This window comes from Brachyhypopomus gauderio, chromosome 2 (genome assembly GCF_052324685.1).
Source record: "Brachyhypopomus gauderio isolate BG-103 chromosome 2, BGAUD_0.2, whole genome shotgun sequence".
NCBI classification, from domain to species: domain Eukaryota; kingdom Metazoa; phylum Chordata; class Actinopteri; order Gymnotiformes; family Hypopomidae; genus Brachyhypopomus; species Brachyhypopomus gauderio.
The window spans coordinates 15085183-15100356 of record NC_135212.1 but is presented as its reverse complement, the minus strand read 5'-3'; the positions used below and the strand labels follow the sequence as shown (position 1 = coordinate 15100356).

General features: G+C 45.5%; 1 protein-coding gene and 1 long non-coding RNA gene across 8 annotated transcripts in view; one reads left to right on the top strand and one right to left on the bottom strand.

Annotated features, from left to right (window-relative positions):
• afg2a (AAA ATPase AFG2A) overlaps positions 1-15174 on the top strand; it is a 91321-nt gene that overhangs the window by 5946 nt on the left and 70201 nt on the right. The window lies entirely within an intron of this gene.
• Positions 1067-5180, bottom strand: LOC143489368 (uncharacterized). The gene is made up of 2 exons (XR_013124662.1): positions 1815-5180; positions 1067-1750 (listed from the first exon to the last, which is right to left on the bottom strand). It is a non-coding gene; the product is annotated as an uncharacterized LOC143489368 (long non-coding RNA).

Genomic DNA, 15174 nt, shown 5'->3' with positions numbered 1-15174 from the left:
ATGTGTTGCTGTGTGTGACTGTTAGCACGCGTGTGTGTGTGTGTGTGTGTGTGTGTGTGTGTGAGTCTCCTGGGTGGTCCTGATGTGTGTTGTAGAGCATCAGCAGCATAGGGGGTGAAAGAGAGGGGAGGGGAGGAGAGAGAAGACTCCTGTTTTTATTCAGAGCTCTAGAGGGAGAGTTGAGGACACGCGTGTCTGTCTCAGCATCATCGGGGGGTCTGGGAGGGGCATCGGTGGTCTGGGAGGAGCTTTTCAGCCACTGGTTAGGTAATGGTGGCCTGTTGTATCAGCTTATGCCTGCAAGAGTCTTTGACATGTCAGGGATGTTACTGATCTGAGGTCAGCTGCTATCCCTAGACACACATGCATTTTTAATGGAAGAATGGACTAGTGCTGGTACTAGTACTGGACTATCTGAGAGGTTCTGTTGGCGAGCCTTGTCTCGGTCCAATGCTGGAGTCTCCTGTTAGAAGTATGATGGAAGGTTCTGGTTTGGTGTGGGAGCAGCAGCCATTGGTCAGGACTGGTCAAGAACAGATGCTGTGGTGATCTATCACATGGCAGACTGGTGTAGGGGTTTCACCTACTAATCCTTTAAAGTAGATATAATTTGTTTTACCTTAATTATTAATCAGTCTCATTAATTTAGAATCAGTCTCATATTCTAATTATACCAGAACCATAACATTTAGTTATTAACTAAGGGTAATTAATGGTTTGGTATCTGAAGGATTTAACTATGAATTCTTTGGAGGTTTTGGCAACAACCACTTTTGAATGACATCAACACAGACAATTTGGTGAAAATAAATGATACATTTATTTAAAACTAACTATTCTAAAACAAACGGCATCAACAAGGATCAGTACATTTACAGTGAAGACTGGGTATCTAGTGTGTGTGTGTGTGTGTGTGTGTGTGTGTGTGTGTAAAAAGGGGAGGAGAGTAATGTGTGCACGCGCTTGTGCGCGTGTGAGGAGGCGGGAGTTGTAGTTTCAGTTCTCCTATAGAGAACAAAGCAACTAAAATGGCGCCGACTTTAAACAGTAGAGCAGCGCGACTGTGTTAATTAGCTCAGCTGGTTTATTCCAACGTGGTCAGAACAAAGAGTAATGGAGCTGGCTTAATAACTAAAAATTAATGTGATGTGTCTGAGAATGGGGAAGACTACAAGTTGTCCATTAATCAGATAAATAAAAGATGGTGGCATGCACAGCAAAGAGAACTTTGTATGTACAAATCTTGATGAAGATTATGAAAATAAAGTTAAACACATTCAGAATGTATTAACAGAAAGCTTGGTTAACTCTACAGTTCAAATAACTTTGCCCTTTTATAAACTATGCCCAGCGTTAAGAGTCTCACGTGTTGAGGATTTGGGGTAGTGTCGTCCTCCCTGAATTCTCCTGGAATTAGGAGGGAATTTCCACCGCAGGCTCCTCGTTGATTAAACGACGTCGTCCAGGTGTGCTGGGGAATCGTCCAGGAACGCGAGTCTCGTTCACGGTTTAACAACAGGGAGTTGATCGCCTTTGTTTCAGTCCGTGTGGCCGCGTTAGCAAGCTTGATTGAAGCAAATCGGTGAATCTGTCGTCACGGTAACGTTGATCGGTTGGTTGGTGTAACTCGGGCTCGTTAATGAGGTAATACGACATTCAGCTGTTTGCTGTTAGTCGTATCAAAGTTTGCGTGCTCTCAGAGAAAACCGGAGAGAGAGGAGTGGCGGAGCCTCTCTTTAATAGGTCTAACCTATGTGTCGGTCAAACCAGAGAGAGAAGGAGATATTACGGAGCCTCTCTTTAATAGGTCTAACCTATGTGTCGGTCAAACCAGAGAGAGAGAGATGAATGGCTGTTCAGGGTATTTAAACACCTGAACTGTAGACACACCCTTACTTCCGTCAAAGCAAGCTTGTTCAATGTGTTGCCAGTGGTACTGCCACCTGCTGGTTAAGCATGGTACCTACATTCCCCCCTTGGTCTTCAGACTGGGGCTGATGTCACAGTCCTGAAGAGCACAAAAGGTTATCCATGCATTCCATGTTCCCTGTAGCATCCACTGGGAGGTGATCAATTCCATGAGTCAAGTTGTCCATCCCGCTCATAGCATGATCCATAAGATGGCTGGGAGATGCTGTAGACACACATCTGGGCAACAAGTTCACTACTGGGCAGTTCTTGAACAGTAACTAAGTTTAACCAAATCAAGAAAAACAATTAAAGAATATTAATGCATGGCTTAGATTTCACTTGTTGGACAAAGCTGGACTTCCATACAGTGTCTCAAAAGTTAACAGCTCTTGCTATACTGGTAGAGGAGAGAATAAGATCTGTGTGAGGGGTAAAATGTAGAATAGAGGTTAGGAGGTAACGCCGGGTACGCCCCCCCTTTGTAAAGAACCTACTGCATTGAAAATGCAGAGATGTGGGCAGAGATGATGCCAGGAACATCTCCCTTTAAAAAGGTCAGATCTGGAAAAACAGCTACTTGCTTACAGGCTGAGCGTTTACATGCAACTTCATATAATGTCAGTTCTGCCTCCCCCCTGGCTCAGGCTGGAGGTCCACTAACTGATCCTTATCTATGGCTGTCCCCCCTTCCACTGGTTCTGCCTCTCTTTCCACCTCTTGGCTCTGTCCCTGTGACGAGAGTAGTGAGAGGGGCCTGCAGAAAGAACAGTGTCTGAATTTACAGGGAGAGCATAGGGAGGATCTTGGAGCTCCTTGGAGTCTCCTCCAGGCATACTGGGCTGCACAACCGTCTCCCAAACTGTCTGCGTGGTCTTTCTGATCTCACGCATCGACAGGTCACCTTGGCGTGCTAAAAGTGTGACATGGGTTCTCACACAAGGGTGGAGATTATGCAAAAATAGGGATTTGAAGGTTCGGGCTTCTGTGAGACCTGGTCCATTTCTTCCCTGGAAAAATGTTTGCTTCAAGCGATTAAAGTAATCCCTGGGATGCTCTGAACGCTTGTGCTTAATTTTAATGGCTGACATGAATGCTGACGCTTCGTCAAAATAAGGGGAATACTCCTCAGCGAGAGCTTTGCATAGCTGAGTGTAACTGTCCCTAATGGAAAACGGCTGTGATTCTATGAATGTGCGAACTGATCTAGAGGTGGTTTTCCAAATTAGCTTCACTTTCTCTCGTTCTGTTGCATAAGGCAAGTCCGAGAGGCTACACTCAATTTCTTTGAGGTAGTCTTCAACATGGTAGTTTGACCTTGCTGGGTCGAATGGCTCCATGTCCTTGGCTAGTGAATCTAGTAACTTTAACCGAGGGAAATGTTCAAGGACATGTCTATTAGAATAGAAAGGTGGACCTTCACTATCCAAGTGGTGTAACTCTTGGTCAATAGGATGCCTACTGCCTCCTGTCTCTCTGTGCCTAGGTGGCAGTAATGAGCCTTTATGCATCTCAAGTTGAGAAATATCTGTATTTCTCCTTGAGGAAAAAGCTGTAGCATGTACGTCACTGTGCCAGCCTGTGCGTGGGTCAGTGGAATGATGCTCAGCGTTTAAGTAAGGCCTGTTATCTGCTCTACCTGGTGAGACGTCCCTTGTCTGTACGTTCTGCCAGTGGTGTACATCAGCATGCCTTCTGCCGTCCTGCTCTGTGTCTATAGGGGGCAACAGTGAGCCTTTGTGCATCTCAAGTTGGGAAATTTTTGCATTTCCTCTTGAGGAAATAGCTGCAGCATGTACGTCACTGTGCCAGCCTGTGCGTGGGTCAGTGGAATGATGCTCAGCATTCATACAAGGCTTCTTAACTGTGGTACCTAATGAGATGTCCCTGGTCTGGACATCATGCGGAGGATAATGGTCACCAGCATGCTTTCTACCTTCCTGGTCTCTGTCCATAGGGGGCAACAGTGAGCCTTTGCGCATCTCAAGTTGAGAAATATCTGCAGTTCTCCTTGAGGAAGAAGCTGGAACATGTACGTCACTGCGCCAGCCTGTGCGTGGGTCAGTGGAATGATGCTCAGCATTTAAGTAAGGCTTCCTAGCTGTTGTACCCGACGGGATGTCCCTGGTCTGGACATCATGCAGAGAATAAGGAGGGCCAAAAGACATAGCAGGATTAGTATTACTCTTTTTGTTACTCAAGAGTAAGGGGGCAGAAGCTAGGGACGAGTATGAGGGCTCTGCTGACTCGTAGCAAGAGGATGCAGACAGGGCATTTGCTCTAGGAGGGTGATTCTCCACAGAGGCTTCACTTTGAGCTTCAGAAGCTGAACAGTCAGTAGTATCATATGGATACTCTGAGGAAGAACTAGTTACATCTAACCTAAGACTCATGGGGACTGGAGCCGGGGCCTTAGGACGTACGACAGGTGTATCATCACCTGTGGAGTGCTGACTATATTGGCTTTCTACTGTAACTAATAAAGAAGGTCTAGAGGTGCCAGATCTAGTTGCAAGGAAATCTTGCGCTCTTGCACGGGCAAGCTCACTCTCCCTTTGGAGGCGGGCAGTTTCTGTTAAGCCCGTGTGACGTTCACTTACGGTGAGCACGTCATTCAGCGCATGAGTGGTCAGTTGGAGGTTGTGGCGAAGGCTCTCAACCTCAGAACTGAGCTTAGCAGTATCCTGTTTGAGGAGTCTATTTTCCTTGCGTAGTGCCTCTACTTCTAAGCGAGCCTGCTGCTGACATAGAAGGAACATTTTAAAAACTACATCTGGAACGGTAGGGGTCTCCTCAAAGGAGTCCTTTAGAGGTTTGTCAACTTCCTTTCTACCTGGTTCAAGCATCTGAAGGAGCTGAACAACCAGAGATGGACAAGTATTCTGCTTTAGAAAAGCCATGGTTAGTCTCTCTAAGTGCACCTATAGACTTTCAAAAAGGGGCAAAATCAAATCAGCTTTAGTACAATCTGGCTTAGTTAATGTGCCGCGATCCTGTGTCTGGCAAGTGTGGGCCGGTAAAAGGGTAATACCTAGATAGGCAAGCCAAATTGAAACTGGGATAAAAAGAATTGTGCAAAAGGTGATTACGGTCTCTGAAACGAAACACTAGCACACTGGACCAAAGACTGCAATAGTGAAGTTATACAAAGACTGTGAAATCTGATAACGGTGCTAAATAATTATCCCAATACTTCTGCAGTACAGGGGAAATCAGTGGGATGCCACACAAGTTAAAGCAACCGAGTTACTATTGAAGTAATCAGAGATTAAATGAGTAAAATAAATATACTGATCTTCAGTTGATTGCTCAATGTGAATAGTAACCAAATGGTAAACAAATTAGAACAAGATATCACCAAACTAAAGTTACCAAGAATTAGCTTTCCTCTATAGGAAGACTTAGGAAGCGCTCTGGCGCCCTCTTCTGGCGAATTTGGAGATGGTCCTATTCTAATGGCTTGAAAGCCTGTGATATGAAAATATGGTCGATATCAAACAAATATGGTTGAGCCAGAAATCTCCCTCACGCAGGGGCACCAATTATGTAGGGGTTTCACCTACTAATCCTTTAAAGTAGATATAATTTGTTTTACCTTAATTATTAATCAGTCTCATTAATTTAGAATCAGTCTCATATTCTAATTATACCAGAACCATAACATTTAGTTATTAACTAAGGGTAATTAATGGTTTGGTATCTGAAGGATTTAACTATGAATTCTTTGGAGGTTTTGGCAACAACCACTTTTGAATGACATCAACACAGACAATTTGGTGAAAATAAATGATACATTTATTTAAAACTAACTATTCTAAAACAAACGGCATCAACAAGGATCAGTACATTTACAGTGAAGACTGGGTATCTAGTGTGTGTGTGTGTGTGTGTGTGTGTGTGTGTGTAAAAAGGGGAGGAGAGTAATGTGTGCACGCGCTTGTGCGCGTGTGAGGAGGCGGGAGTTGTAGTTTCAGTTCTCCTATAGAGAACAAAGCAACTAAAATGGCGCCGACTTTAAACAGTAGAGCAGCGCGACTGTGTTAATTAGCTCAGCTGGTTTATTCCAACGTGGTCAGAACAAAGAGTAATGGAGCTGGCTTAATAACTAAAAATTAATGTGATGTGTCTGAGAATGGGGAAGACTACAAGTTGTCCATTAATCAGATAAATAAAAGATGGTGGCATGCACAGCAAAGAGAACTTTGTATGTACAAATCTTGATGAAAATTATGAAAATAAAGTTAAACACATTCAGAATGTATTAACAGAAAGCTTGGTTAACTCTACAGTTCAAATAACTTTGCCCTTTTATAAACTATGCCCAGCGTTAAGAGTCTCACGTGTTGAGGATTTGGGGTAGTGTCGTCCTCCCTGAATTCTCCTGGAATTAGGAGGGAATTTCCACCGCAGGCTCCTCGTTGATTAAACGACGTCGTCCAGGTGTGCTGGGGAATCGTCCAGGAACGCGAGTCTCGTTCACGGTTTAACAACAGGGAGTTGATCGCCTTTGTTTCAGTCCGTGTGGCCGCGTTAGCAAGCTTGATTGAAGCAAATCGGTGAATCTGTCGTCACGGTAACGTTGATCGGTTGGTTGGTGTAACTCGGGCTCGTTAATGAGGTAATACGACATTCAGCTGTTTGCTGTTAGTCGTATCAAAGTTTGCGTGCTCTCAGAGAAAACCGGAGAGAGAGGAGTGGCGGAGCCTCTCTTTAATAGGTCTAACCTATGTGTCGGTCAAACCAGAGAGAGAAGGAGATATTACGGAGCCTCTCTTTAATAGGTCTAACCTATGTGTCGGTCAAACCAGAGAGAGAGAGATGAATGGCTGTTCAGGGTATTTAAACACCTGAACTGTAGACACACCCTTACTTCCGTCAAAGCAAGCTTGTTCAATGTGTTGCCAGTGGTACTGCCACCTGCTGGTTAAGCATGGTACCTACACTGGGGAGCTTATCAGGAGCTTGACACATCGCACTTAACTGACCCACCAGACTCCTGTCAAAGCTGCTCTAGTGTGCTAGTGTCCTAGTGTGCTAGTGTGTTAGTGGGCTAGTGCGCTAGTTTGTTTACTGCAACAGTTCAGTCTGGTCTGTCCCTGTCTGTTGATCTTTTGTTTGTCTCTCCTTCACCCCCCACTCCTGTTTTATGAAGTTATATTCTCTGTAATCATGACACACACACACACTACTTACTTACTTACTTCAGCGGTCACTCGAAACAAGTATGACTGCCCTCCATAAATCCATCTATTTGTGGGTCCTAAGATGGCTGTAAAGTCCAATCCGGGACCTGCACATTTTGGTGCAGTGAGGGCAGGGGAAGTTGTTGGTGATGGAGGATGGTGATGGAGCCTTTTTGAGAGGTTCTTTACGGAATTGCCGCTTTGCCTTTGCAACACTCCGGAGGTCCCTCTCATGAGCTGCTGCGCCTTCAAGAACGGTTTATCTTCACGTGCTCCTATCCATTGCCATATGCTCCCAGTTGTCCAGTGGTATATGAAACATCTTTAGGTTAAACTTGATGTTGTCTTTATAGCGCTTCTTTTGCCCGCCAGGGGTTCACTGGCCTTCCTTCAGCTGGGAGTAGAAGATCTGTTTGGGGAGACATGTACTAGGCATACGGATGACGTGGCCAGTCCATCTGAGCTGGTGCTGCCTTATGGTGGTGATGCTGCTCATGTCGGCCTCCTCCAGAGTACTGATGTTGGTGCGTCTGTCCTGCCATCTAATCCTCAGTATCTGTTGTAAGGCTCTTTGGTGGTACTGTTCCAGGACCCTCAGGTATCTGCTGTATGTGGTCCATGACTCTGCTCCATAGAGCAGGATGGGGAGAATAACGGCTTTGTAGACCAGGAGCTTGGTTTGGGCCTTTAAGCCACGATCTTCAAAAACTCTTCTCCTGAGTCTGGCGTATGCTGCACTTGCACTGACGAGACGATGGTTAACCTCAAAGTCGATGTCAGCATTGGAGGAAAGAAAACTTCCAAGGTAGGGAAAGTGGTCAAGATTAACCAGAACAGTATCTTCCACTTTGATGATGGACTGAGTGTATGACTGATTGGGTGAAGACTGATAAAGAACCTGGGTCTTCTTGATATTTAAAACCAATCCAAGGGCTCTGTATGCCTTGGCAAAGTCATTCAAGATATCCTGGAGGTCCTCAGCAGAGTGTGCTACAATGGCATTGTCGTCAGCATACTTTAACTCAATGATGGAGGTGTGACTAACCTTGCTTTTGGCCTTAAATCTGTTGAGGTTAAACAGCCCGCCATCAGTCCTGTACAGGATTGGAATCCCTTGTGGCAGTTGTTCTTTGCCAATAAGGTAGAGTACAGCAGCAATGAATATGGCAAATAAACTGGGTGCAATTATGAATCCCTGCTTAACCCCCGTCTCCACAGTGAAAGGCTCAGACTTAGTGCCACTGTTACTAAGCACAAAATGGCTTTCCTTGTTCTCTACATTTTTCTTGCAGTTGGCATGCTGCAAAAATCGTGTCAGCCATGCCTCTGGAAGGACGAAAACCGCACTGAGACTCTGGGAGCAGTTTTCCTCAGACAATGGTATCAGACGATTTGTGAGGATACGGGCAAGAACTTTACCAGTTGTTGACAGAAGTGAGATGCCTCTGTAGTTCCCACATTCAGCCTTGTCCCCCCTTTTTAAATGGTGACTATCAGAGCATCCCTGAGCTCTGGAGGGATTTCCTCTTTTTACCAGACCTTGAGGAGAAGGGTGTGGATGTGACACAAGAGCTCTGGCCCACCTTCCTTTAGGACCTCCGCTGGTATCCCATCAGGGCCTGCAGCCTTGCTGTTCTTTAAGCTCCTGATGGCATCTTGCACTTCCAGAATGTTGGGAGGTTCCCCCATATCTTCTCTGATGAGACACTGGGGTATAGTGTTAATAAATCCTAGATCTGTGGTACTATTTCGGTTAAGAAGTTCTTGGAAATGCTCCTTCCATCTAGCATTGATGGACTCAATGTCCTTCAATAGCACTTGTCCATCCTTTGAGCGCAAAGGGTTTGCGCCTCGATAGTTTGGTCCATAGATGGCCTTGGTCCAGAAAAAGCCCCTGGTATTACCAGAGTCTGCGAGCCTCTGGATTTCCATTGCCTTTTCTTTCCACCAAGAGTTTTTAAGCTCCCTCAGCTCTGAACCGCTGCCTTTGCTCTAGAGTGAGCAACTCTTTTAGCTTTGCAGGAAGTGTCGTTTTGCCATGCACGAAAGGCTCCCTTTTTTTTTGAGGATCAGCGGTTCGATCTTTGCATCGTTCTCATCAAACCAGTCCAGGTGCTTTCTGGACTTATACCCCAAGGTGTTTATACAGGCACTGAGGATGGTGGATTTTAGGAGACCCCAATGCTCTCTTATATCAGCAGGATATTCCTGTTGGAGACTTTTCTTGATAGAGGCCTGAAATTGCTGCTGGCTGGCAGGTTCATGTAAAGTTTCAAGTTCAAATCTTCGCTGAATCTGCTTCTTTTGCATCCTTCTTTTCCTCTTAAGTTTGATGGACATTGTGCAGCGTACAAGATGATGATCTGTCCAGCAGTTATCAGTACCAAACATGGCCCGTGTGATGTTTACATCTTGCCGGTCCTTGGTTCGTACAATAGCATAATCAATTAGATGCCACTGTTTAGAGCGAGGGTGCCTCCGTGATGCCTTGTATTTATTTTTCTGCCAGAAAAGTGTGTTGGTGATGGTGAGATCATATTGAGCACATTTGCTGAGAAGCAGAGATCCATTGGAGTTGATGTTCCCAATGCCCTCTTTGCCATTGACACCCTGCCAGAGGATGTTGTCCAGGCCGACCCTTGCATTGAAATCACCAAGGAGTATGATCTTATCCTCCCTGGGGATCTCAGCAAGTGTCTCGCCTAAGCAGGCATAGAAGGTCTCTTTTACTCCCTCTTCAGAGTCCAAAGTAGGGGCATAAGCACTCAGGACTGTAGCCATCTGGTTGTTGGCAAGTGCCAGACGCATGGTCATGAGGCGATCACTAATCCCTACAGGAAGTTCAGAGAGGTGACCGACAAACTCATTTTTAATGGCAAAGCCGACTCCATGGATCCTTGGTTCATCAGCAGGTTTTCCCTTCCAAAAGAAAGTGTAACTCCCTTTCTCCTCCTTCACTTGCCCTTCATCTGCCAGACGGGTTTCAGAATGGGCAGCGAGGTCTATTGGACATCTCCTTAGTTCTCTGGCAATTATAGCAGTTCTCCTCTCAGGCCTTTTACTGGTTGCACTGTCTAGCAGAGTGCGGATGTTCCAAGCTCCAAAGTTAAATTTAAAGTTGCTATATTTTCAATCGTAGGTGGTGATCCCACTGGACACAGTAATCCAGTCAGGGTGTTTGAGGCAGGCTATTTTAGGGCACCTTTTCTAGCCCCTTCCCCATAAAAACAGGGTGAGCAGAGTGGATCCTGAAGAGGGCTGCTCAGTCATGGGGGTAGCAGCCGAAGGACTCTTCTGCCTCAGTTCCAAGAGTCCAGCGACTGATCTTGCACCCACCGCCTACTGTGCCAGCTCATGACTAAGGGCTTCCAGATTTCACAATCCTGCCCCCGTTGCCACTTGCTGATTGTCAGAGGACTTAAGCCATTGTCTCTTTATCCTCTTTATGGAGGGCGCCTGTGCGTGATTTTGTTTAACATGTAGAGGCTGTTGCACAGACAGCCACCACACGGTCCTTGACAGAGTTGGGTCAGGGCCCAGTGGCATTTAGCAGACCAAGACGACTGGAGACCCATTTCTGCTGCAGCCTTCATCCGCCGTCCCAGCCGTTGTGATGCCATCTAAAATAGAAGCCACCATCCTCCGCCTGTCCCACCTTTGAGGTCTTCTTTGGATTGCACTTTGTCTGGAACCTCCCCTTCGACCTTACCGCCATGGGTGACCCTACCAGGAACCTAGATTCCAGACAGCATCGCTCTCAGGTTCATTGGAACACACAAGGTTCTCCACCAACGACAAGGTGGCGATCCATGGAGAATCATGTAATCATGACTGCCACTGCTGCTCCAGCCATGACCACCTTCCGTCGCCATCTCAGTAACCTCCATATAGATAAATACTCATCACTGGTTATCAATACTATGCCTCCATTGGACTCATTCACTGCTCTCAGTGTGAATGCTGCCACTGATACACTCTGCTCCTCGCTGAGCTCCTGCTTGGACAGATTCTGTCTGCTGACATCTAAAATCATCCGCACTACCAAGCCACAGCCATGGCTGAATAATGAGTCCCTTCGGAAGCTACGCTCCAAATTACGTAGCGCTGAAAGGAAATGGCATAAAAAGCATATCATGTCTGATCTATCAAACTATCAACATCTCTTGGTTTCATTCTCAGATTGCCTAACAGCTACTAAACTCGACTTCTACAACAACAAATTCAACTCACAGACTGATTGTCGGAAACTATTCACATAGTTTCATGTTTAAATCACTGCTGAACCCTCCAGCTGCTCCATTGCCTACCTGCCTTTCAGCTGAAACATTTGCCTTGTTTTTTACTGGGAAAGTGATAGCCATCAGTAGCCAGTTTACACACCCATCCACTGTTTCTGTTTCTCCATCTCATTTGATCAAGGGAAATACACTCTCCTCATTTAATTCTCTTTCTGAGGAGGCAGCACTAGCCCTCCTAACATGTAGTCGCCCCACTACATGTCCGCTTGATCCAAATCCCACGGATCTTCTACTAACTATTGCACCTACTATTATTCCGGCTATTACACATATGATCAACACCTCACTTTCCAGTGGTGAGTTTCTGTCTGCCTTCAAACAGGCCCAGGTAACACCCTTACTTAAAAAACCTTCTCTTAACCCTGCTCAGGTAGATAACTATCGGCCAGTGTCATTACTACCCTTCCTTTCCAAATTCATAGAAATGGGCAGTGTACAATCAAGTCTCTGATTTCCTAACCCAGAATGCTTACCTGGATCCAAACCAATCTGGCTTTAAAAAAGGGCATTCCACTGAAACGGCTCTGTTGTCCATCACTGAAGCCTTGAAAACTGCCAGAGCTACTGGACAGTCCTCAGTGCTCATACTGCTGGACCTATCAGCAGCTTTCGGCACAGTCAACCATGACCTCCTTTTATCTATGCTCTCAAATATGGGAATCTCGGATACACCACTATCTTGGTTCAGGTCCTACCTTACTGAGCGTTCTTTCAAGGTATCATGGCTGGGGCAACTGTCCTCTAAGCACTCTCTGTCCACTGGAGTGCCCCAAGGATCGGTATTGGGACCCCTTCTTTTTTCCATTTACAGCAACTCGCTGGGTTCAGTTATCCGCTCGCATGGTTTTTCTTACCATTGCTTCGCTGATGATACTCAGCTTTATCTGTCATTCCCGCCTGACGATTCATCGATCTCGGCGCGGATATCCAATTGCCTTTTAGACATATCCTCATGGATGAAGACTAGGGTCGCCGTAAACGATTATTTTAATAGTCGACTAATCACCGATTAATTTTTACGATTAGTCGACTAGTCGGATTGTACGTTAATTGAATATAAAACATACAGCTTATCACACTAGAATGCAACTGCTATTATATAACCATCATTAGATTTCAGCTATAACTAAAAATAAAAACAATTAAGATCATAGTTCATTAAACGTTTAATGAAATATGCAGCTTTTTGCAACAAACAATTATTAAAATAAGGAAAAAAAAACACAAAAATAAATAGGCCTACATTAATAAATAATTTTTTTTTAGGTTTTTCTTTCTTTCATTAGTCTCTGGCATCAAACTTCGCTACATTTAAATCAAATTAGGTAGGGACCTGAAACTAAGGAGTTATTCACAAAAATAAAGTTTTGGTCTCACTGACGTTACAGAAAATACACGAATGCGTGCTAAGGCTAATTAAACCAATCGCCATCACTAATGTTAACTTTTACAGTTACCACGATAAGCAGGGTTGCCAACTCTCACGCATTGAGAGTGAGACACACGCATTTGACCGTCTTCACACGCTCACACACCACACATCCGATATCTCACCCCGAAAAAAAGTTGGCAACCCTGCGATAAGTAAGTACTAAGTTAACGCTCTGTTTATGGTAACTTTAGCAGCTAACGAGCAATTTAGATTACAGAGATGACGGTTCCTATTCATCGTTGTCACAAGTAGCCACAACATGCTTCAGGTACGTGGTTGTGCTGCCGTGGAAGGCAAGTTCTGCCTTGCAGATATCGCACGCGTTTCGGAACCCGACTACGGAAAATGATCCCGCACTTTTGAGTTCCGTAGCCAGGTAGCCACGATACCAGAGCCTGTCTGTATAACGTCCTGGGATGTCGTCAACTGTCTACCCCGGTTTCCACTAAACTGCGCATGTGCGTCAAGGACAGAAACGCAGACGCAGCAGTGGAAACTGTCGCAGCAGTTTGGAGAGGGAAAAAAACGACGCATCGACTAATAAATTAGTCGTCGACTATTTTAGTAGTCGACATAATCGTGACTAGTCGACTAATCATGGCAGCCCTAATGAAGACACATCACCTCCAACTTAACCTCTCAAAGACTGAACTACTGGTGCTCCCTGCAAAACAGTCCGTTCAGCACAACCTCACCTTGAAGATTGATTCTACCTCTCTTTCTCCATCAAAGGTTGTGAGGAACCTTGGGGTTATGCTTGATGACCAGCTTTCATTCACTCATCATGTGGCTAATGTTGCACGGTCTTGATGCACTCTATAACAGGGGTACTCAACTGGCGGACCGCGGTCCGGATCCAGACCCGAACGCAGTCAGACAGATAATATCAGACAGATCAGACCATTTTTAACGCAACATGCCACTCAACTTCTGGTACAAGCTGTGGTAATCTCACGCCTTGATTATTGCAATGCTGTACTAACAGGCCTACCAGCTTGCACCATAAAACCACTACAGATGGTCCAGAATGCAGCAGCTCGTCTGGTTTTTAACTATCCAAAACGGGCACATGTCACACTATTGCTCGTTGAGCTCCACTGGCTGCCAGTTAGTGCTCGTATCAGACACAACGCCTGCACAATCGCCTTTAAGGTGATGACAGAGCAGGCTCTCTCCTATTTGCACTTGCTTTTAAAGCCTTATGTTCCGGCCCGACCGTTGCGCTCCTCCACTGAACGTCGCCTTGCTTTACCTAACATTCGTGAGAAGCAATCCAGATTGTTCTCCTCTGTAGTTCCTGGATGGTGTAATAAGCTGCCTTCGACCATCAGAGCAGGGCAGTCTCTCAGTTGCTTTAAGAAACTCCTAAAAACTGAGCTCTTCAGTGAGCACCTGCTCTAGCGACCTAAACACTCCACTGCACCATCATCCATTTTATGCCAAGTCTGAATTTTATTGTAACTACTATTTTGTAGTATTGTAAGTCGCTTTGTATAAAAGCGTCAGCTAAATAAATAAAATAAATTTAAAAAAATGACACACACACACACACCTTTTCAGGTGAGCAAGTCTAAAGATGCTTGCTCAATGCTCTTCTCACAACCTCATTTCCTGTCCAGACAGGATGTGGTTTCCAAGGCCATGTTCCTGACCCCCTGACAGCTGAAGAGGAGCTTTAGGAGAGAGACAGACAGACAGAGAGACAGACAGAGAGACAGACAGAGAGACAGACAGAGAGACAGACAGAGAGACAGACAGAGACAAACAGACAGAGAGAGAGTGAGTGTGGGGTTGGGGGAGAGAGGGTGTTGGAGAAGAATTGTGCCAAATGCACATAAAATTGTTCTCTGCGTTTTCCTTTTGAGAGAGGACAGCTGTGTGTGTGCGCGTGCGTTTGTGTGCGCGCGTGTGTGTGCGCGCGTGCGTGTGCGTGCGTGTACGTGTGTGTACGTGTGTGTGTGTGTGTGTGTGTGTGTACACACATGTAGGCTATATGTGACTTGTCTTATGTCTGACAGTTCAAGTATGTATCACAGTACTGGCCCTGTGTGCCAAGCTGAAATCTTTCACTCTAATACACAGCTGTGTGTGCGTGTATGCGCGCGCGTGTGTGTGTGTGTTTGTTCATAATATTACTGTGTATTCAGCATTCCAGCCCTGTTACACAGAGCTCAGATCCCCTCATTCACTGAAATCCAATACTGCACTGCACAGGATCAGTTAGATGTGTGGTGTACTCATACTCCACCAGAGTACACCAGTCTGACTACACCCTCACTCCACACCTACACCCTCACACCTACACCCTCACACCACACCTGCACCCTCACACCACATCTACATCCTCACACCA